The sequence below is a fragment of the Corythoichthys intestinalis genome, chromosome 13 (genome assembly GCF_030265065.1).
Source record: "Corythoichthys intestinalis isolate RoL2023-P3 chromosome 13, ASM3026506v1, whole genome shotgun sequence".
NCBI lineage: Eukaryota > Metazoa > Chordata > Actinopteri > Syngnathiformes > Syngnathidae > Corythoichthys > Corythoichthys intestinalis.
In genome coordinates, this window is record NC_080407.1 from 18,161,542 (window position 1) to 18,186,754 (window position 25,213).

Here is a 25,213-nt window from a genome sequence, read left to right on the forward strand (position 1 = left end):
GTGCTAATGCTAGGAGTTACATTTAGTGTGTGATGATCAGACCTTTAAAGCAAGGGTGGGCAAACTATTCCACAAAGGGCCGCAGTGGGTGCGGGTTTCTGTTCCAACCCATTAAGAGGAAACCTTTTTACCAATCTGGTGTCTTGTAAGCGCAATCAGTTGATCACAGGCAGGTGCTTCTTGTTTCAGCAGAAACATCATTGGTCAAACTGTCCTTGCTGGATCAGTTGGAGCAAAGACCAGGACCCACTACGGCCCTTGAGGACCGGTTTGCCCACCCCTGCTTTAAAGGCTAAAGCAACATTGCATATTCTATTGCCAAAAACAAAATCTTACCGTGTGTGTTTCAAAACAAGCAAGCCTAAAGAGAACACTTCAATCTATTCAAATTTAAAGGGGAATTCTCTTTAAAATAGAACCACATTACATGACGGCGTCATCATTTCAAGGTTTGCTGAGAAAGCGTGTCGGGGATGTCGCTTTCACTCGTTTGGCGTGTGTCACCGGGTCAAGAATGTGGCAGTTTATCGCTTGGGTGTTGCTTTTGTGTGACAAATGTCACTGGGATCACATTGCGCACGCTTGCAGATGAAAGTTCATGTCGGCAACACAGGATTTTGACAACTCCAGTCAAATTAAGAGTTGGATTTCAAAGATTTTGAAACGTAATCACTGCCTATAAATGGCTGTGCAACACGTATAGTCAGCTAATACAACAATTTCAATACATTAAGTATCAACGTAAAAATGCTCATTCACTGCCATTGCAAGCTAAATTGGGCAAACATTTTTTTGTAGGTCCTAGTTGAATATTGAATGTCAATTATTCACTTTGATGCGTGTTTCAGGTATGACATCCCTGCCCTGGTCCTCATTCGATGTCCATTCAGAAGCCTGTGAGTACATCCTGTTTTATATTTCCTTCTTGTTTTATGTTAAAATTGTATGTTCACATCAGGTTTCATGCATGTGATTCAGTTAGGGTGTGTGTGCATCAAATGTTGCCGGGCAATTAGAAAACTCAACAATCAACATTTCATTACAGACAATAGATGAGGTGTTATTTGAGGTTTTAAAACATCTTCCTCCTTGTGTAACTGGATAGTTGAGCCACATGTAAGACGGGTGAACCTTTTTGATCATATTTCACTTTTGTTGCCTTGTTTCCCTCTCAGGTTTTCAGTATTGATAGCTTCATTTGAATTGCACACACATACAAGACTTCCTTTGACAAAATGGGGACCTATAGGCTTTACTGTATATGTGTAACTGGATAGTTTGGACGCATACAGTGGTATGAAAAAGTAACTGAACCTTTTGGACTTTCTCACATTTCTGTGTAAAATCATCAAATGTGAGCTGATCTTTGTCAAAATCACACAGATGAAAAAACAGGGTCTGCTTTTACTCAGGCATGAAAATCTCTCACCTTTCGGCAAAATTCGCCGTTTTGAAGTCAAAAAGGGCGACCTACGTGAATTGCGTAGATCCGAGGAGAAATTCTTTTTGGGAGGAGGGGGGGCTCGGGAGGTTTTATTTAATTATTATTATTATCATCATCATGTGATTAACTTAGTACGTAAACTGAGCACTTAAGAGCACAGTCAGCAAATCCTTCTAGATGCTTCGCTGACGAGAACCAATCATCGGCCCAAGCTGCGTTCCATTATTCCAAACGCGCGCACTCCTTACTGTACATGGAGTGCATGGAGAGCCTTTCGTTGCATTGCAAAGCTGCGAAAACAAAAAGCAGGCCTTATCCACACCGGGGCAGACCAGAGCGCAGCATACACACTTGCCTGTATTTGCCAGCAGATTGAAGTTGGTGAGTAATGGTTTCAATCGTTTTCACATTTTGCGATATAAAAAAGTTACTGCCATTCGTTGCAGCTTGCGTTGAACACTGCCAGAGCTAGCCAAATCTCCCATGAAAAAAATAGCTCCCGTTAAATTGGCGTCAAGCTTGTGTATTTAGCGGTAATACAAACGAAGAAACACACTGTTGAGTCAAATTAAGCGGCATGCTCTCGGATGGAGGGGGCGCCTCACATCGCTCCCGTCGTCCGCCGGAGACGCGTTATTTTCGGCTTGGATTTGAGCTGATGGCCGGTGTCGGCACAACACAGGCCCGACGAGTGGTGGGAATGAGTCCTGCTTCTTCAAGCTTTTCAGAAATATAGGGATCCCTCGTTTTTCGCGGTTAATGGGGACCAGAACCCGCCGCAATAAGTGAAAACCGCGAAGTAGCGCCCCCCCCCCCCCATTTTTTTGAGCGTGTTCAATGCATTTATTCAGATTTTACATTGGAAAAAGATACATATATATATAAGACATGTTTTTTCACTTTTTTCACCAAAGTATCATTTATGAATGGTTTTCAAGCACTTCAAAATGTAAGAATTATGATAAGTTGTAAACATGTTACTGCCCCACCGAATTATTTTTAAACAAGAATAAAGTAGTAAGAAAATGCTTGGCTTTATTAAATGCTTCATAGTGAGTCTACTCAAACCCTCTCAGGCTTTGGTAAACGGTGACTGACACATGTGCAAAGTTTTTCTTTTTATATATATTTTTTTGTTTGAAGCAACTTCTTTGATTGAATAATAAAGACACAAATGTCCTAGCCAAAATGTGGCCCAAATGCAAAACAACATTACTTCAATGGAAAAATTTGTTTCAATCAAGAAAAATAGTTTTCAAATGCTTTTTTTGTCTCAAATTTATTTTTGCAATCAAAAACATTTTTTTTTCTTGAAGTCACTTTTTGGGGATTAAAAGTATATACTGTATTTTGATTGAAGCAACGTTGTTTTTGATAGAGGTAACTTTGTTTTTTGATTGAATAATAAAAACACAAATCGTTATTGAGAGAGAAAGAAATTACGAAAGCTTTAAAACTAAAAGCCACCGGGGAGTCTTTTTTAAAAAATATTTATATTTCATTACATAGACATGCGTCGTAGGGAAGGGAGATTGAGGGATAAAAAAAAGGAGTTAGATGAGGCTGCTAAAGGCAGTGGATACCTCATCAGCTGGGTGAATAGCAGACCTGGTAAGAACAAGTTTGCAAGGATAGTCGGGTATTAAATACAATTATAAACACAATTACAATGTTATTTTTCTATAAGATTTTTATGTCATTGCTTTATTAATCATTAGGTGCTAGAGTTGTTAAGTATGGATAATAATGAAATAATAGTTTTAAGAAAACTGCTGTTGGTGGCTCAGTGACCATCTGATGTGGTTTGTTCTCAGATGAACAAGTTGAGGAAGGAAGTTTTGATGCAGAGGTTGAAGGAAGAAAAGAGGCAGACTGACTGAGTCACAGCCAGAAAGTGTTGATGACAGTTTTGATTTGTATTCACTGTTGCCCCCTCCCAATTAAAGTATGTCACAGTCGCAGCCAATTATTATCTAAAGCTGGTTAAAATTGAAGTTACGTTGTTTTAAGGTGTATTAAATACTTGTTCATGTGCTCCTTTTGATCTACGAGCACCCGCCCCTCCACCGGTCTCTGCACGGCCCTGCTGAAACACAGTGTGGGTCGACAGAGCTCAATATTTTGTTGGGGTGTACAGTGTACTGAAACATATTTCCTCCACACCCTTCTCACCTTTTTAACCCCTGACCCATTTTCATGCCTGTTTACTAAAACCACCCAAAGATTTATAGGTTTTCATATTTTAATGAGGATAGTTGGCAAACAATGACGGGGTGGTAAGTAAGAGAACCATTACATTTATCATTTTGTCGCCCCCCTTTGGCAGTAATAACTTCAACCAGACGCTTGTTGTAGCTGCAGATCAGTCCAGCACATCAATTAGGACTAATCTTGGCCCATTCTTCTCTACAAAACTGCTGTAGTTCAGTCAGAATTCTGGGATGTTTGGCATGAATCGCTGTCTTTAGGTCATGCCACAGCATCTCAATGAGGTTCAAGTCTGGACTTTGACTTGGGCACTCGAGAACGTGTATTTTGTTCTTCTGAATTCATTCTGAAGTTGATTGACTTCTGTGTTTTGGGTCATTGTCTTGTTGCAGCGTCCATCCTCTTTTTAGCTTCAACTGACTGACAAGTGGCCTCAGATTTTCCTGCTAAATGTCCTTTTGAATTCATTCTTCCATTAATGATTGAAAGTTGTCCAGGCTCTGAGGTAGCAAAACAGCCCCACATTATGATGCTCCCTCCACCATGCTTCACGGTGGGGATGAGGTATTGATGTTGGTGAGCTATTCCATTTTTCTGTGTTATCCCAAACAATTTATCCTTGGTTTCATCAGTCCACAAAATATTTTGCCAAAATTTCTGTGGAGTGTCCAAGTACCTTTTTGCGAACATTAAAGGAGCAACCATGTTGTTTTTAGACAGCAGTGGCTTCCACCGTGGAGTCCTCCCATGAACACCATTCTTGGCCATAGTTTTACATAAAGTTGATGTGTGCACAGATACTGGACTGTGCCAGTGATTTCTGTAAGTCTTGCCAGACACTCTAGGGTTCTTTTTTACCTCTATGAGTATTCTGCACCGAACTCTTGGCGTCATCTTTGGTGGACAGCCACTCCTGGGGAGAGAAGCAACTGTGTCAAACTTTCTCCATTTGTAGACAACTTCTCTGACTGTCGATTGATGAACAACGAGACTTTTAGAGATAGTTTTGGATCCTTTCCCAGCTTTATACAAATCAACAATCCTTGATCGCATGTCTTCAGACAGCTCTTTTAACCCAGCCATGATGCACATCAGACAATACTTCTCATTAAGACATTTCTTACCAGGTGTGTGTTTTATAGTGGGCAGTGCAGCTTTGAACCACTCGTCAGTGATTGGGCTCACACCTGACTTAAAATGTTGGGGAAAATTTTGTTTCAGTTGCTCTTTAAGTCTCCTTAGGCAGAGGGTTCTCTTATTTTTTCTCCCTTATGTCATTAAAATATGAAAACCTAGAAATGTTTGGGTGGTTTTAGTTCAAGCAGACACTGTTTTTTCATCTGTTTGATTTTGACGGAGATCAGCACGCATTTAATGGTGATTTTATGCAGAAATGTGACAAATTCCAAAAGGTTCAGATACTTTTTCATACCACTGTATACATAAGCCGGGTGAACTGTTTTGATCATATTTCGCTATTGTTGCCTTATTTTACTCTCAGGTTTTGGTTATTGATAGCTTAATTTGAATTACACACACACACACACACACACACACACACAAGAACTGATTTGACAAAATGGGGACCTATAGGCTTTACTGTATATGTGTAACTGGCTAGTTGGGCCACATATAAGCCAGGTCAACCTTTTTGATAATGACATTTTGCTTTTTTTGCCTTGTCTCACGCTCCAATTTTAGTTATTGATAGCTTCATTTGAATCACATACACACACACAAAAACTGCTTTGTCAAAATGGGGACCTTTAGGCTTTACTGTATTTTGGAATCAGAAAGCTTTATTTTGGTGCTAAACATGATCATCATAGGTTCGTGTTGCTTTTTTTAAAAACGATCGTAAGACATCAGGATCCATCCTGAGGCCTACAAACTACAAACCGCGCTTTGTTTTCGCTAGGCTAAAAATAAAATGTGATGAATACCTACAGCATGTCAAGGGGACTTTTGCATGGCTATGTATAAAAATAAACAAATACGCTGTTACCGCTGCTAATAAGATGCAAAAGTATGATGGAAGCTGCACACATAGCTGTGGGATAAATGCCGCTGACTTACACACTTTGCACGGTACGTAAACGCCACAAATATGGGCTAACCTTTTTCCAAATTCACACTAAAACGTGTGTATTCTGATTCCGAGCGAGCACCTGCTGAGCCAAGTCAACTCCAACAAAAAGAGGAAATTCTACACATTTTTGTCCGCGCTGTTTGTTTCCCGCCGGTGCGTCGGAGGCTAAAATTAGCGTGGGGAAATCAATATTTGCAGGCACATTTCAAGGGATGTCATCTACTGGTACTGCGTCTGTGCCGCGAGTGATGGTCAAATGTACCGCGGAAATGATCTGCCAATGTGCCGTTGTCCCCTGACTATCAAAAATGAATTAACGCGCCAGATAATTGATGGACAGAACATCCAGTCAACAAAAGTCCAAACGAAGAAAGCAACACAGTGACATTGGCATAATGAGGACCTGGAAAAATATATGTCAGGGCTGTAGCTATCGATTATTTTAGTAGTTGATTAATCTATCAACTAGTTAGTTCAAATAATCGAGTCATCGGATTTGGAACAATTAATGCGATGCAGATTTTTTGGGGGGAGATGTAAAACAAAGGGTTGCAAAGATTGTCCTTTCAAAAGAGCATTAAATTTTATAATACAAAATAAAATTCCCCTAGTGATTCTTTAAACAATGCAGAATGCACTTTCATCCAAAAGCAAATTAAAATGCCTGATTTTAGCCTAAAACAGCATTAATCTAAGTACAACAAAAGAACAATCGGCTAACTTGCATAGCCAAAGTCCGCTAGCTTGAATGCTATAAGATGATAACTTTTTTTTGTTTTGTTTTGTTTTTGAACAATACTCTTAACAAGTACTTTAAACACGCACTGCCATAAAAAAAAAAAAAACTAAATCACGAATGCATTAAAAAAAAACATTTGGTGAAACAAAAATTTAGCTTATGTTGTTCTGAACAGGGAGCAGCTGAATTCAGCCATGTGAAATGAGTTTTGTCATATTCACTGTTGCAACTCGAGGGCAGTGTATCCACCCCAATCAATAAAACTAAATGCAAAGGATCTAAGTACAACAAAAGAACAATTGGGTAACTAGCATTGCAAAAGTACGCTAGCTTAAGTGCTATAAAATAATAACTTTTTTTGTTTTGTTTTGTTTTTTATAAGACTCTTTACAAATCATTGAAAAACATGTTCCCGAAAAAAAAAAAAAAAAAAAAAAACTAAATATGCCTATGAACTAAATCCCAAATGCAGTAAAAAAAACCCATTATTTTATGTTGGTCTTAACAGGAAGCAGCTGGATTCAGCCGTGTGAAATGAGTTATGTCATATTCACTGTTGCAGCTCAAGGGCAGTGTATCCACCCCAATCAATAAAACTAAATGCAAAGGATCTAGGTACAACAACAAAAAAACAATTGGCTAACTCGCATCACAAAAGTCCGCTAGCTTAAATGCTATAGACTGCTAGCTTTGTTTTACAGTGCCCTTAACAAATCGTTCAAACACATGTTCCCACAAAAACCACCTGAATATAGTTATAAACTAATTTAAGAATGCACCAAAAAAAAAGACCTTAAGTTGGTCTTAACATGGATCAGCTGGATTCAGCCATGTCAAATGAGTTAAGTCATTTTCACTGTTGCAACTACAGGGCAGTTTACCCACCCCAATCAATAAAACTAAATGCAAAGGATCTAAGTACAGCAAAAGAACAATTGGCTAACTAGCATAGTAAAAGTCATCTAGCTTAAATGCTATAAAATGCTAGCTGGCACTAAATTATGAAAACATTAGCTCAAACAAAAACTTAGCTTATGTTGGTCTGGACAGGGAGCAGCTGAATTCAGCCATGTGAAATGAGTTATGTCATATTCAGTGTTGCAACTAGAGGGCAGTGTATCCACCCCAATCAATAAAACTAAATGCAAAGGATCTAAGTACAACAAAAGAACAATTGGCTAACGAGCATAGCAAAAGTACGCTAGCATAAATGCTATGAAATGATAACTTTTTTTTTGTTTTGTTTTTTACAATACTCTCAACAAATAATTTTAACACATGTTCCCACAAAAAACAAAATGTACATATGAACTAAACTACAAATGCATTAAAAACATTAGTTTATGTTGGTCATAACAAGGAGCAGCTGGTTTCAGCCATGTGAAATGAGTTATGTCATATTCACAGTTCCAAGTTCCCAGTTTATCCACCCCAATCAATAAAAATAAATGCATAGGATCCAGGTACAACAAAAGAACTATTGGCTAACTAGCATAGCAAAAGTACGCTAGCTTAAATGCTATAAAATGAAAACTTTTTTTTGTTTTGTTTTTTATAATACTCTCGACAAATCATTTAAACACATGTTCCCGGAAAAAAAACAACTAAATATACATATGAACTAAATTACGAATGCAGTAAAAAAAAAAACAACAACTATATTTTATGTTGGTCTTAACAGGGAGCAGCTGTATTCAGCCATGTGAAATGAGTTCTGTCATATTCACTGTTGCAACTCGAGGGCAGTGTATCCACCCCAATCAATAAAGCTAAATGCAAAGGATCTAAGTCCAACAAAAGAACAATTGGCTAACTAGCATAGCAAAAGTCTGCCAGCTTAAATGCTATAAAATGCGAGTGTTGTTTTACAGTGCTCTTGATAAATCGTTCAAACACATTTTCCCACAAAAAAAACCTTGCTAAATATACCTAAAAACTAAATTACGAATGCATAAAAAGATATGAGCTTATGTTGGTCTTAACAAGGAGCAGCTGGGTTCATCCATCTGAAATGAGCTCATTCATATTCACTGTTGTAACTAAAGGGCAGTGTATACAGTGGGGCAAATACGTATTTAGTCAACCACCAATTGTGCAAGTTCTCCTACTTGAAAAGATTAGAGAGGCATGTAATTGTCAACATGGGTAAAAAAAAACAGAAAATCACATTGTTTGATTTTTAAAGAATTTATTTACGAATTTTAGTGGAAAATACGTATTTGGGCACCTACAAACAAACAAGATTTCTGGCTGTCAAAGAGGTCTAACTTCTTCTAACGAGGTCTAATGAGGCTCCACTCGTTACCTGTATTAATGGCACCTGTTTTAACTCATTATCGGTATAAAAGACACCTGTCCACAACTTCAATCAGTCAGTCACACTCCAAACTCTACTATGGCCAAGACCAAAGAGCTGTCCAAGGACACCAGAGACAAAATTGTAGACCTGCACCAGGCTGGGAAGACTGAATCTGCAATAGCTAAAACGCTTGGTGTAAAGAAATCAACTGTGGGAGCAATTATTAGAAAATGGAAGACATGATAATCTCCCTCGATCTGGGGCTCCACGCAAGATCTCACCGCGTGGCGTCAAAATGATAACAAAAACGGTGAGCAAAATTCCCAGAACCACACGGGGGGACCTAGTGAATGACCTACAGAGAGCTGGGACCACAGTAACAAAGGCTACTATCAGTAACACAATGCGCCGCCAGGAACTCAAATCCTGCACTGCCAGACGTGTCCCCCTGCTGAAGAAAGTACACGTCCAGGCCCATCTGCGGTTCGCTAGAGATTATTTGGATGATCCAGAAGAGGACTGGGAGAATGTGTTATGGTCAGATGAAACCAAAATAGAACTTTTTGGTAGAAACACAGGTTCTCGTGTTTGGAGGAGAAAGAATACTGAATTGCATCCGAAGAACACCATACCCACTGTGAAGCATGGGGGTGGAAACATCATGCTTTGGGGCTGTTTTTCTGCAAAGGGACCAGGACGACTGATCTGTGTAAAGGAAGGAAGGAAGGAATGGGGCCATGTATCTTCCATCAGCAAGGGCATTGAAGATGAGACGTGGCTGGGTCTTTCAGCATGACAATGGTCCCAAACACACAGGCAAGGCAACAAAGGAGTGGCTTCGTAAGAAGCATTTCAAGATCCTGGAGTGGCCTTGCCAGTCTCCAGATCTCATTCCCGTAGAAAATCTGTGGAGGTAGTTGAAAGTCCATGTTGCCCAACGACAGCCCCAAAACATCACTGCTCTAGAGGAGATCTGCATGGAGGCATGGGCCAAAATACCAGCAACAGTGTTTGAAAAGCTTGTGAAGATTTATAGAAAACGTTTGGCCTCCGTTATTGCCAACAAAGGGTACATAGCAATGTATTGAGATGAACTTTTGGTATTGACCAAATACTTATTTTTCACTCTAATTTGGAAATAAATTCTTTAAAAATCAAACAATGTGATTTTCTTTTTTTTTTTTCCACATTGTCTCTCATGGTTGAAGTTTAACCATGTTGACAATTACAGGCCTCTCTAATCTTTTCAAGTAGGAGAACTTGCACAATTAGTGGTTGACTAAATACTTATTTGCCCCATTGTATGCGTGACGCTCGTCGCCATTTGAGGCGTGACAATCAGGTGAGTTTGACAAGGCGCGGTATTGATTTAATCTGGAAATGCGAGATATTAAACCTGTTATGTCTGAGGTCTGCCAAGCGTGGAGCTTGTTAAAAGCGGCGGGGATGCGTCATGTGAATGGGTATGAGCAGCAGGTGAAGGTCGGATGGCACAGCATGTGGGGTTTACTTGTTTGTTAATGTCAGATCATGAGATTGGGGTGAAAAATATGTACATTTTAGACTTTAGCGCTTCCAGGCAAAAGAACACCAAATGTACTCATTCATTTTGAGGGGTATTTCCTGAAAAACTGAAATGAATAAGTCTTCATTGAAAGGAAAATGTCAACCCCGAAGCTGTTTTTGTTGATCAACATTAAATGATATAGAAAAATTGAAAAATCTAAAGACCAAGATACAGTAAGTCAGCCATTTTGGTTTAAAGTAGACAACTTTGGACGCTTCCTGGGGTCGTAAAACGCGAGTTTCAATCCTCAACATGAAACTTGGTCGACGTATGAGAAGTTCTCTTGTATTGCTGCAACGATTAATCGATTGACTTTAGTAATTCGATTAGAAAAACGATTCGGATTAAATTTGCTGCTTTGAGTATTCGTCTAATTGAAGTGGCATTGTAATGGTTTGTTTTGAAAGTGTTTGCATTTAGTTTGAACTCATTTCACATGGCTGAATCCAGCTGCTCCCTGTTCAGACCAACATAAGCTTGTTTTTTTGTTTTTTTGCGTTCATAATTTATTTTTGTAGTGTTGAACCATTTCTTAAGAGCATTGTAAAAAAACACAAAGTTAGCATTTTATAGCATTTAAGCTAGGAGAGTTTTGCTACGCTAGTTAGCCAATTGTTCTTTTGTTGTACTTGGATTCTTTGCATTTAGTTTAATTGATTTGGGTGGATACACTGCCCTCTAGTGGCAACAGTGAATATGACATAACTCATTTCACATGGCTGAATCCAGCTGCTCCCTGTTAAGACCAACAAAAGTGCACTTTATTTATGCATTCGTAATTTAGTTTATAGGTATATCTGGCCGTTTTTTTGTGTGGGAATATGTGTTAAAAGCATTTGTGAAGAGCATTGTAAAAAAAACAAAGTTTGCATTTTATAGCATTTAAGTTAGCAGACTTTTGCTATGCTAGTTAGCCAATTGTTCTTTTGTTTTACTTCGATTCTTTGCATTTAGCTTTATTGATTTGGGTGGATACACTTCCCTCTAGTGGCAACAGTAAATATGACATAACTCATTGCACATGGCTGAATCAAGCTGCTCCCTGTTCAGACCAACATAAGTTTTTGTTTGAGCTAATGTTTTTTAATGCATTTGTAATTTAGTTTATAGGTATGTTTAGCCGTTTTTTTGTGGGAATATGTTTTTGAACCATTTGTTAAGAGCATTGTAAAAAAACAAAAAAGTTAGCATTTCATAGCATTTAAGCTAGCGGACTTTTGCTATGCTAGTTAGCCAAATTGTTCTTTTGTTGTACATAGATCCTTTGCATTTAGTTTTATTGATTTGGGTGGATTCACTGCCCTCAAGTGGCAACAGTAAATATGACATAACTCATTTCACATGGCTGAATCCAGCTGCTCCCTGTTCAGACCAACATAAGCTCATGTTTTTTTTTATGCATTTGTAATTTAGTTTATAGGTATATTTGGACGTGTTTTTGTAGAAATATGTGTTTGAACCACTTGTGAAGAGCATTGTAAAAAAACAAAAAAGTTTGTATGTTATAGCATTTAAGCTAGCAGACTTTTGCTATGCTAGTTAGCCAATTGTTCTTTTGTTGGATTTAGATTTTTTGTAATTAGTTTTATTGATTTGGGTGGATACACTGCCCTCCAGTGGCAACAGTTAATATGACATAACTCATTTCACATGGCTGAATCCAGCTGCTCCCTGTTCAGTCCAACATAAGCTCATGTTTTTTCATGCATTCGTAATTTAGTTTATTGGAATATTTAGCCGAACTTTTGTTTATTTATGTGTTTGAACCATTTGTTAAGAGCATTGTAAAAAAAAAAAAAGTTAGCATTTTATTGCATTTCAGCTAGCAGACCTTTGCTATGCTAGTAAGCCGATTCTTTTGTTGTACTTAGGTCCTTTGCATTTAGTTTTATTGATTGAGGTGGATTCACTACCCTCAAGTGGCAACAGTAAATATGACATAACTCCTTTCACATGGCTGACTCCAGCTGCTCCCTGTTCAGACCAACATAAGTTCAGATTTTTTTATGCATTTAATATTTAGTTTAAAGGTTTATTTAGCTGTTTTTTGTGGGTATATGTTGTTGAACCATTTGTTTAGAGCATTGTAAAAAAAAGTTAGCATTTTATCACATTTAAGCTAGCAGACCTTCGCTATGCTAGTTACCCAATTGTTTTTTTGTTGTACTTAGGTCCTTTGCATTTAGTTTTATTGATTGAGGTGGATTCACTACCCTCAAGTGGCAACAGTAAATATGACATAACTCCTTTCACATGGCTGACTCCAGCTGCTCCCTGTTCAGACCAACATAAGTTCAGATTTTTTTATGCATTTAATATTTAGTTTAAAGGTTTATTTAGCTGTTTTTTTGTGGGTATATGTTGTTGAACCATTTGTTTAGAGCATTGTAAAAAAAAAGTTAGCATTTTATCACATTTAAGCTAGCAGACCTTTGCTATGCTAGTTAGCCAATTGTTCTTTTGTTGTACTTAGGTCCTTTGCATTTAGTTTTATTGATTTGGGTGGATACACTGCGCTCTAGTGGCAACAGTGAATATGACGTAACTCATTTCACCTGGGTGAATCCAGCTGCTCCCTGTTCAGACCAACATAAGCTAATTTTTTTTTTTTTTTTTTTAATGCATTCGTAATTTAGTTTACAGGTATATTTAGCTGTTTTGTTGTGGGAATATGTGTTTGAACCATTTTTTAAGAGCATTGTAAAAAAAAAAAAAAAAAAGTTTACATATTATAGCATTTAAGCTAGCGGACTTTTGCTCTATAAGTCCGCCAATTCTATTCAATTCTATGGCAATGATTTCACATTTATGACGACCCTACTATTAAACACCCCACAAATGTTCCTCCATGACCTTTAGTGTAGCATCGAAATGTTCACCAAGCTTTCCCTAACGTATTCTTTTAAATTATTGGCTGTTAACGAAGGCTAATGAGCCACTGTAAAAATAATAGCAGATATATTTTGGCAGCGTCATTAAAGGAAATCATTAAACTCTCACGTACATTTCAGTAGTTTTATTACAAAGGTAAACATTCGGAAGGCCGTACGTCAAACTGAGGGTGTCGAGTAACTACCAAAGTGAAGGTGAGCGGGTTCGGCGTTAAGTTCTTTTTATTAAAACACGGAGAAGCCACTGGAAGCTTGAGGTCACACCGGGGGAAAGAAATCTACTTCTTCTCGCTTCTGGAAGCTCTTCAAAGTGAGTGAAGTCATGCCAAAAACAGCTCATCGCCTTGATTTAGACATGACTTCATCGATTTGTCGGAGAAAAAAATTAGCTAAAGGAGCACTCGGAGAGCAGAACAAAGCAGACAAATTCTAATATTCGCCTTTTTTTTTTTTTTGCCTTAGTGGCCTTTCACCATTTGTCTTCTCATCCTATTACTTGCCCTTCATATTTGACTTGACTTAATTAGCCTAATTATCGTGAAATTCCTTTTTTGACCTCTGTGACCTTTGACCTCTTTCATATTATTGTTAGGGGTGTGACAAAATATCAAAAAGGCTGAATTATTTATTCAGTATTATGATAATTTTATATTTATTTTGAATATATCTATTTATATTTTTAAATATGAAAATTATAAAAGAATTTGTTCCATTATTTTTCCTTTTTATTTATTTTAAATGCAGTATTTGCCCGAAAATATTTATCGATATATATATGTTTAATTTGTTAATATGAATTATTTAAAAAAATTTAATGGTCATCTTATTTTATTCATTATTTATTTTTATTCACTTAATATTATTTAAATTTTATATTTATTTTTAATATTTATTTTAAATTATTTAAAAATAATGTATTTTGAAAAGTGATTTAAAAAATTATAAAGCGATTCATTTTTTTCCCCTTTTATTTATTTTAATACAGCATTTTGCCCAAAAATATTTCTTAATTTTAGATATATATATTTAATATTAATTTTAAATAATATAATTTTAATATTATTGTATTTATTATTTATTTTATTTTACATTATAAATATATATTTGGTTTTAATATTTTAAATTAATTTCCTAGATTATAGATTTGTATATATGAAATTGATTTATTTTTAGACAGTATTTGCCCCGAAATATTTTTAAAAAATTTCTATATTTAATATTTTTATATTATTTTAAAAATTTAGTCAATTAAAAGTTATATATTTTTAAATATATGAAAATTATACAATGATTTCATCCCTTTTTTCCCCCTTTTTATTTATTTTAAATGCAGTATTTGCCCAAAAATATTTCTTGATTTTTAATATATATACATATGTATCAGAGGTTGCGCTAGACTTTTTCGTTGTCTGTCATTTTGACTGACAGTGTCATAAAAATCCGGTCATAATCTATTTTTACCAGTCACTTCCTTTTTTAAAATGATAATAATGACATATTCTATAGTATTTAGTTTTCATTCATTTTTAATTAATATTCTGTCCGAATAAGCTTAATGGAGTGGAGAAAACTGGATTCTCGCTGATTCAGGTCGATTTTAGCTGTGTTCACGTCAGTGTGTTGGCCAAACACCACTTAAGGCCCACTCAAAGTAGAGGCAATCACGGCACTTGGACAGGTGGCTGGATTTCTCCTTTTTCTTTAATGCAAATCCTCTTAAATCAACTTTATACAGTCCATTCATCCCAACTGTCCATGTAGATGTGGAAATGGTTATATTCTTGAGTAGGTGTTTGTGGGTATATATGTGTGTATCTGTGTGTGTGGTTTATCTGTGCAAAAGACATGAAAAGAAACAATAAATAAATATACATTGCTTAAATTCAACTTACATTTAAACATGTAGATGGAACATTCGAAGTTAAGCTTGAACTATTTTCTACGCTCCAGCTAAGCACTTCCGGTTTCGGGCACTTATTGTGAAGGCGGATTCACTCTACTTCCGGTCCGCTATGCCGCAACTTGTCGCTATTTTAGAATCGCAGCATAGCAACACGCTAACGGACTACCACGCAAAACAATCGGACGAACTATCATAACAACAGCAAAAGGTAATCATAACAAATTGTCTACGTAAATATGAATGCTGCTTGTGATACTCACTTTGCATTTACGCACAGCAATGAACAAACACACAATTGGACGCACGCTCATGTCGTGCATCCACACGTGACTTTCTTACTATTGACATCCGCATTCTGGTACGGTGCATGCGCAATCCAACTTTTCACCTATTTACGTCAGCCAAATGTGGGAATCATGATGCTGAAGGCATTGAACGAGCAACTGTGAACATCTTAAGCAAACAATCACATAACTTTGTAGCCTTTTCTACACTTAGGCACAAGAGGCAAACAGACAGCGGAGTTCACCAATCAGCGACGGGCAGACGTGCCGCTAGCAAAGTGACAAGGGCAGGACGAGGGACTTGCGCGCGGAAGTAAACATATGAGGAGAACGGAGTTTATTCAACATGACTAGCGAGAGACAGACTTGTCAATGACTCGTTGTGTTTTAGCTTATTTAAAACTGAATTTACCGCGGATTGGAACATATTCTCGGCCCTCCCATTCGCCATCCGTGTTGTTCTAGACACGACTTTCGGCACGCAAGAGTGACGTTGCTCGTGAAGAACACGTCACGCAAATAAACAAATCTGATTTGTCGATTGATTTTGTACCTTCTCGAGAGGCTGTGTCCCAGACTTTTGTCTCAGTGTTTGAAAAATACAGGGAGAACAGTCTGGCCGTGCAAGGCAAACACTCAGTTGCCTTAACATTTTTCCGAGTAAGGCCAACGACGTCATGCATCAAGAGAGACAATAGCTAATTAATATGCTCACTTGCCACCCTGTGGGTGTGAATTGGAACCTGTCAAAATGACGGATGGACTTCAGTTTTTTCCGTCACCGTTTTAAAAAACCGGTCAACGACGGAAAATATTCGGTTAACGCGACCCCTGATATGTATATGTAATTTTTTTATATTAATTATTCTTTAAATAATGTAATAGTAATATTATTTTATTTATGATTTATTTTTATGTATTTAACATTATTTTATATTTACTTTATTTATTTTAAATTAATTAAAAATTATATATTTTTAAATATAATTTATTACAATTTGTTTCCTTTTTTGATTTTTAGTCTTTGATAAAAAATATTTCTTAATTTTATTTAAATATTTTTTAATATAAATTTTAAATAATATATTTTTTTATATTATTGTATTTATTTTATTTACATTCAATAATTTTATACTTATTTTTAATATTTATTTTGAATTTCCTAGATTATAGCTTTATAAATATGACATTTATTTATTTTTACACAATATTTTTCCCCCAAAAAATATATTTTTTAAATTTGTCATATTCAATATTTTTAGATTATTTTATTTATATTTATTAATTCGTCATATTTGTAATATTCATTTTAATTCACGTTGTGGACATTCTTGAGTCACTTCCATATCAGTAACCCAAAATAAACAGAAAGTGATCCGTAAATGCCCCGAAAGGAAGACCGAAAATCAACATGAAATGACATCAGATGCCTCAAAATTATTTAGGCTGCCACTAATTGTGTTTTTCAACAGGAGACAGCTTTACTGTGAATTCCAAGCTCGGACACAACCGCACAAATCCACTACTTCCAGAAGATGGCGCCATTTAAGCCCAACCTGTGTCCGACTGCCGATTACGAACGACTGGAAAAAGGTAGGAAGAAACTTTTTTTTTTTTCTTTTCTTGGTCAAATTTCTTTAAAATGGCAGTGAATTAGTTCATAAACTGAAACAATTAAAAGTCCATGAATGGTCACGGGCATAAAAGCGCTGCGAGCGGCTGATGAGTGGAAATGTCAAGAGCGCAAATGTGTGTTCCCTGCCCCCCCTTTCCTGCTTTCCTGCTTCCTCACGTGAGCGTCCGAGGACACCGCCCTGTCTGGGCCGTCGCGATTGGCCCAAGACTACCGCCTTTACGAGCAAGCGAAGCATGTCTAGGGATAAAAACACAGGGCAAGCTGCCAGTTGTGTCCCTGACTTGCTGCTTCTTGACTCTCAAAACAATTGAATTTTGTATTAGTGGAGGAAAATGTCAATAAAAACACTGATAAAATGCGAGTTTATCACGAGTAGACGTCCAAATCTAACTGTACATAAAATTTTTTTTTAAATTTGCATCACTTGGAAAATACAGCTAATCCTTAGAAAAGATAAAAAAATACATGTAGAATAAATCACAAAAAATATTTATTCTTCAACATTTTGAATCATAAAAATTCAATTTCCTTTTTATTTATTTTGATACAATATTTTCCCGAAAGTATTTATTTTTTAATGTTTTGTTAGAAATTGTTGGTATTTTCTAAAATTATTAATAATATCTTTTGTTTTTTTTTTATGATTATTAATATTAGTTTTTGTATGATTTATTTTTCTATATGATTATTCTATATCAATTTTTTTTCCTTTCATTAATTTGGTAATTATTTATTTTAACTATTAAATCATACATATTCAAAAAAGGTTTTATTACATTACTTATTATCCTTTTGAATTAGTTATATACAGTATTTGCCCCAAAAACGTTCTTTTACATTTATACATAAGTATACATATATATATATATATATATTTTTTTTATTATATTTTAGTATGAATTAATTTTAAATAATGCAATGGTAATATTATTCTATTTATGTATTTAAAATTATTATAATTGTAAATGTAGTTTTAATATTTAGTTTGAGTTAATTAAATTTTTTTCCTTTTTATTTATTTTTATGCAGTGTTTGCCCAAAAATATTTGTTTTTTATATTTAATATTTTACATTAATTTTAAATAAAGCACTGTAATTGTAATACGATTTTAGCAATTATTTATTTTTGTTTATTTAATAATATTATAATTTTATATATATATTAAATTATATTCCTATATTATATATATTTTTAAATAAGACATAAATATTATAAAACAAGGATGTTTTTTCCCTTTTATTTATTTTTTATATTGATATTTTTATATTTCTTAATTTCATAGACTTGATTAATTTATATTTATTTTAATACAATATTTGCCCCAAAAAATTAAAATAATAAAGTTTCTAATTTGTATATATTTAATATTTTAATATTATTTGATTGTAAATTATGTAATGGATAAGATTTTTTTTAAATGGATTTTAATATTTATTTATAGTTCATTAAAATTTATGTTTTTAAATTTGATATAAAAATCGTAAAAGAAGGATTTATTACATAATTTTCTCTTTTTAAAATTTTTTTATTTCAATACAGTATTTGCCCAACAATATTTAATTTTAAATATATTTATTTAATATTTTAATATGAACTAATTTTGAAAAGTTGGCATATTAATATATTTATTATTTATTTTATTTTACATTATAATTTGATATTTGTTTTTAATATATATTTTAAATTTCCTAGGTTATATATTTTTAAATATTATTATTTCTAATAATATCTTTATATTATGCATTTATTTATTTATTCATTATTATTAGTTTTTGTATGATTTATTATATATTGTAATTTTATACTTATTATTACTCATAAAAAAATTTGAAAAAGGATTTATTAATTATTAATTAATTAATTTTAAATAATAATTTTAATTTTATTTATTCAATGTTACAGTAATTTTATATTTATTTTTAATATTTATTTTAAATTAACAATTACATATTCTCAAATATGATATAAAAATGATAAAAGGATTTCTTACCTTTTTTTTTTCGTTTTTATTTATTTTAATACAGTATTTGCCCAAAAAATATGAATGTATTTATTATTTATTTTATTTTCATTATAATTTTGTATTTGTTTACAATATTTATGTTGAAATTATTTCCTAGATTGTTTTAAAATATGAACTAATATAAATTCAAAAAGGAAGATTTATTACATTTATTTTCTTGCTAAGTTTTTGCCCCCCAAAATATTTTTTTAAATTATACATTTTATATATATATATATATTTTTTTAATTGTATTATTTCATTTTTAGTAAAATACTTTTATTATTTCATAATTATAATCAATATTTAACTTAAATAATTTTCTTTATTATTATTTTTTGTTTGTTTTAAAATCTTTAATGATTTTCTTTCAGCTTTTTAATTTTTTGATTCATTTGAATACATTTTCTAATACTTGTTTTTTGATTTGATTTTCTTAGTGGAGGATTTTCCAAGTTTTAGTTGTATTTTTCAATTGATTGTACAGTATGTATGTATTTGACTATTATTGTCATGTACTCCACTGAATATACCATTCAAATCTGTTATGAAAAAGACCTTCATTTGTTTACTTTGTTGTTTTAGCTTCAGTGGAAAAACCGGCCCCGTCATTTCCATAAACAAAACGAGTGAACACATGCGGCACATGTGAGCGGCCTGCACTCGCGGCCGCGGTGGAGGTCATGTCGATAAACCACGCGGGGGGCTGCGAAACCGCTGTTGAGGTTTGAAGAATGAGGAACTATAACTGTCATAGCCAAAACTCCTGGCAAACCACAAAGTCAGTGTTTCACTGCTAGCAAATGGTTGTGCAACACGTGTAGACAGACAATACAACAGTAAAAAATACTTTTTATGTATGTTTAAAAGTATTTTGATGGAAGTATACATAAAAACACATTTACTGGTGCGAGTTATAGTCCGCAAAATACGGTCAATTTGGACAGATTAGATTATTATGATAAATATTATAATCTGTATTTTTATGTAAAAATGTATATATATATATATTTGTTATGCATACGTAAAAGTATTTTTATGGATAAGTATCCATAAAAATACATTTACTGCTGCGAATTATAGTCCGCAAAATACGGTCAATTTGGACATATTAATAATAACAATAATAATAATAATAATACATTAGATTATTATGTTAAAAAAACAATCTAATCTGCATTTTTAAGTAAAAGTTGACATAAAAATACTTTTTACATATACGTAAAAGTGTATTGATGAAAAAGTATAGATAAAAACATATTTACTGGTGCGAATTTTGGGCCGCAAAATACGGTCAATTTGGACAGATTAGATTATTATGTTAAAAAAATATAATCTAATCTGCGTTTTTAAGTAAAAATTGACATAAAATTACGTTTTACATATATGTAAACATATTTTTATGGAAAAGTAGACATAAAAACACATTTACTGGTTCGAATTATAGTCCGCAAAATACGGTCAATTTGGACGGATTAGATTACTATGTTAAAAAACATAATCTAATTTGCATTTTAAGTAAAAATTGACATAAAATTACTTTTTACATATACGTAAAAGTGTATTGATGAAAAAGTATACATGAAAACATATTTACTAGTGCGAATTTTAGTCCGCTAAATACGGTCAATTTGGACAGATTAGATTATTATGTTAAAAAAATATCATCTAATCTGCGTTTTTAAATAAAAATTGACCTAAAATTACTTTTTGCATATACGTAAACATATTTTTATGGAAAAGTAGACATAAAAACACATTCACTGTTTCAAATTATAGTCCGCAAAATACAGTCAATATGGACAGATTAGATTATTATATTAAGAATTATCATTTAATCTGCATTTTTAAGTAAAATTTGACATAAGAATACTTTTTGCGTGTACTTAAAAGTCTTTTTATGGTATTTTTATGGAAAAGTATACATCAAAATACATTGACTGGTGCGAATTATAGGCCGCAAAATACGGTCAATTTGGACAGATTAGATGATTATGTTAAAAAATATAATTTAATCTGCATTTTAAAGTAAAAATTGACATAAAAATGGTTTTTCCGTATACCTAAAAGTATTTTTATGGAAAAGTATTAATCAAAATACATTGACTGGTGCGAATTATAGTCCGCAAAATACAGTCAACTTGGACAGATCAGATTATTATGTTAAATAATCTCATCTAATCTGTATTTTTATGTTGCATTTTGCTTAAAAATACTTTTTAGGTATATGTAAAAGTATTTTTTGGGGAAAAGTATACAGAAAAATAATTTTACCGCTGGGAATTATAGTCTTCAAAATACTGTCAATTTGGACGGATTAGATTATTATGTCAAAAAATATCATCTAATCTGCAATTTCATGTAAAAATTGACATAAAAATAAAAAAAATTTAATTGAAAAGTATACGTAAAAGCACATATACTGGTGTGAATTAAAGTCTGCAAAATACAGTCAATTTGGACCGATTAGATTATGTTGAAAAACATAATCTAATTTGCATTTTTAAGTAAAAATTGACATAAAAATACTTTTTACATATACGGAAAAGTATATTGATGAAAAAGTATACATGAAAATACATTTACTGGTGCGAATTATAGTCCGCAAAATACGGTCAATTTGGACAGATTAGATTATTATGTTAAAAAATATCATCTAATCTGCGTTTTTGAGTAAAAATTGACATAATACTTTTTACGTATACTTAAAAGTCTTTTTATGGTATTTTTATGGAAAAGTATACATCAAAATACATTAACTGGTGCGAATTACAGGCCGCAAAAATACGGTCAATTTGGACATATTAGATTATTATGTTGAAAAATATCATCTAATCTGCAATTTTATGTAAAAATTGACTTAAAAATACTTTATACGTAGACGTCAAAGCATTTTAATGGAAAAGTATACATAAAAGCACATACACTGGTGTGAATTATAGTCCCCAAAATACGGTCAATTTGGACGGATTAGATTATGTTAAAAATATAATCTGCATTTCTATGTAAATTTTGCATAAAAATACATTTGCATAAACGTAAAAAGTAGGGCTGTCAAAATTATCGCATTAATGGGCAAATAATTGACGCAATTAACGCACATGCCCCGCTCAAACAGATCAAAATGACAGCACAGTGCAATGCCAACTTGTTACTTGTGTTTTTTGGAGTTTTGTCGCCCTCTGCTGGCTCTTGGGTGCGACTGATTTTATGGTTTTAAGCACCCATGAGCATTGTGTAATTATTGACATCAATAATGGCGGGCTACTAGTTTATTTTTTGATTGAAAATTTCACAAATTGTATTAAAACAAAAACTTTAAGAGGGGTTTTAATATAAAATTTCTATAACTTGTACTAACATTTTATCTTTTAAGAACTACAAGTCTTTCTATCCATGGATCGCTTTAACAGAATGTTAATAATGTTAATGCCATCTTGTTGATTTATCGTTATAATAAACAAATACAGTACTTATGTACCATATGTTGAATGTATATATCTATCTTGTGTCTTATCTTTCCAATCCAACAATAATTTACAGAAAAATATGGCATATTTTATCGATGGTTTGAATTGCGATTAATTACGATTAATTAATTTTTAAGATGTAATTAACTCGATTAAAAATTGTAATCGTTTGACAGCCCTAGTAAAAAGTCTTTTTATAAAAAGGACACATAAAAATATATTTACTAGTGTGTTTTATGGTCCATAAAATACGGTCAATTTGGACAGATTAGATTATTATGTTAAAAAATATAATCTGCATTTCTATGTAAATTTTGCATAAAAAATACGAACACGTAAAAATATTTTAATGTAAAAGTATACATCAAAACACATTTACTGGTACGATTTATAGTCCGCAAAAATTATTACCGTATTTTCCGCACTATAAAGCGCACCTAAAATCCTTCAAGTTTCTCAAAAGCAGACAGCCCACTTTATAATCCGATGCATTTTACATCTGGATCAATATTGGTTAATCATTGCATGACATTCCCTTTAGCGCAGCACCATCTAGTGGATGTATAACGCAACCCCAACCACTACTACTACTGCACCTTATAATGCAAAAGTTTATGTAAATGTTTTTGTTGTTGTGATTTATTAATTTGGACAGATTAGACAACAAATACAAATCGTCACATTTTAACTTCTTCCAGTGGCACTGAAACATAATCAAACACAGCTAGCAAACGGTTGTGCAACGCGTGTAGACAGACAATACATTAGTTCCAAATCCAGATTTAGTGTGTATTACTGCTAATTAGTTTTGAATAAAAAGATTATTAGATTAAAAAATTAAAAAAATTGCAATAAATCGTTCATCACCATTGACGGCTATAGATGTCGAATATCCCAGAGTTAAATTTGACACGTTCTCAATCCGCACACAGCGTTCACATGACTGGGCACGCTCACATGTTCAAGCTTATTATTAAAAGTGGGTGAACGATAGACATGTGGCGAAGTGCTGAGGAAGGATGGCCAGGTCAACGGGTTCGTCCAAACTCCGCCTCCTCTATGACTCGCCAGCCGTTTGACTCTCGGGGAAATTCGCCACATAGGCCCAATTCTGCCGCCGCGGTCTCATGAGCGGCCTGCTTTGCGGTGTACTTGTTGACACGCGGCCTGACTTGAGTAGGTCTCGTACTCATCGAGGGTGAAATTTCAGCATTTGGAGCATGACAACTTTGGCGAATCAATGAACAAGGAATGACTATTGAACTTTAAAAGTTGCTTAGAGTCATTAATAAGCAGATATAAAATGAATAAAATCAAGTATTTAGCAATAAAGAAGAATTATGTTTCAATAATATTCATGAAATTACTTGAATTTGTGCAATTTATAGTCCGCAAAATACGCGCAATTTGGATGTATTGGCTTATTCTATTCAATAATATATATAAAAATACTTTAAGTGGTGAGATTTATAGTCCACACAATATGGTCAGTTTGTGAGATTAAATGACTATTTTAAATCATATAATCTGCAAAAGTATATGTAAAAATGCTTTTTTTTTTGTAGGTGAAAGTATTTTTATGTGAAATTATACATAAAAACTTTTACCGGTGCGATTTATAATCCGCAAAATATGGTCAATTTGGACAGATTAAATTACTATTTTAAATAATATTCTAATCTAATCTGTTTTTTATGTCGAAGTACAAATAAACATACCTTGTATTTATAGGTAAAAGTATTTTGTATTTATAATTAAAAGTATTTTTATGTGAAATTATACATAAAAACCTTTACTGGTGCGGTTTATAGTCCGCAAAATATGGTCAATTTGGACAGATTAAATTACTATTTTAAATAATGTAATCTGTATGTTTATATAATATGTAAAAGTATGCATAAAAATACTTCTTATTATTAATAAGGAAAAGTATTTTTATGTGATATTTTATTATAATTTGGACCGATTACATTACTATTTTATTATAATTTGGACCGATTAAATTACTATTTTAAATAATATTATAATATGTATTTTTATGTCGAAGTATACCTAAAAATACTTTGTATTTATAGGTAAAAGTATTTTTATGTGAAATTATGCATTACAACTTTTACTGGTGTGATTTATAGTCCGCAAAATACGGTCAATTTCGACAGATTAAATTACTACTTTAAATGATATTATAATGTAATCTGTATTTTTATGCCAAAGTATATATAAAAATCCTTTGTATTTATAGGTAAAAGTATTTTTATGTGAAATTATACATAAAAACCTTTACTGGTGCTGTTTATAGTTCGCAAAATACAGTCAATTTGGACAGATTAAATGACTATTTTAAATAATGTAATCTGTATTTTTATATATTATGTAAAAGTATGCATACAAATACTTTTTATTAATAAATAAAAGTATTTTTATGTGATATTATACATAAAAACTTTTATTGGTGTGATATACAGTTCGCAAAATACAGTCAATTTGGATTAAATTACTATTTTCAATAATTTCATAATTAATCTGTATTTTTATGTCAAAATTGACTTATTCTGTATACGTAAAAGTATTTTTAAGTGATATTATACATAAAAACCTTTACTGGCGCGATTTATAGTCCGCCAAATACGGTCAATTTGGACAGATTAAATTACTATTTTAAATAATTTTATAATGTAAT

The 25,213-nt window shown here is 33.1% G+C and overlaps 1 protein-coding gene across 2 annotated transcripts in view; it reads left to right on the forward strand.

Moving 5' to 3' along the window:
• Nucleotides 1–848: 848 nt before the first annotated feature.
• Nucleotides 849–25,213, forward strand: part of slc37a3 (solute carrier family 37 member 3) — a 77,716-nt gene continuing 53,351 nt past the window's right edge. For both annotated transcript variants that reach the window (XM_057855489.1, XM_057855488.1), the window contains exons 1-2: nucleotides 849–896; nucleotides 16,897–17,017. The gene's annotated coding sequence lies outside the window, so the exon portion shown is untranslated. The remainder of the gene's footprint in view (nucleotides 897–16,896; nucleotides 17,018–25,213) is intronic.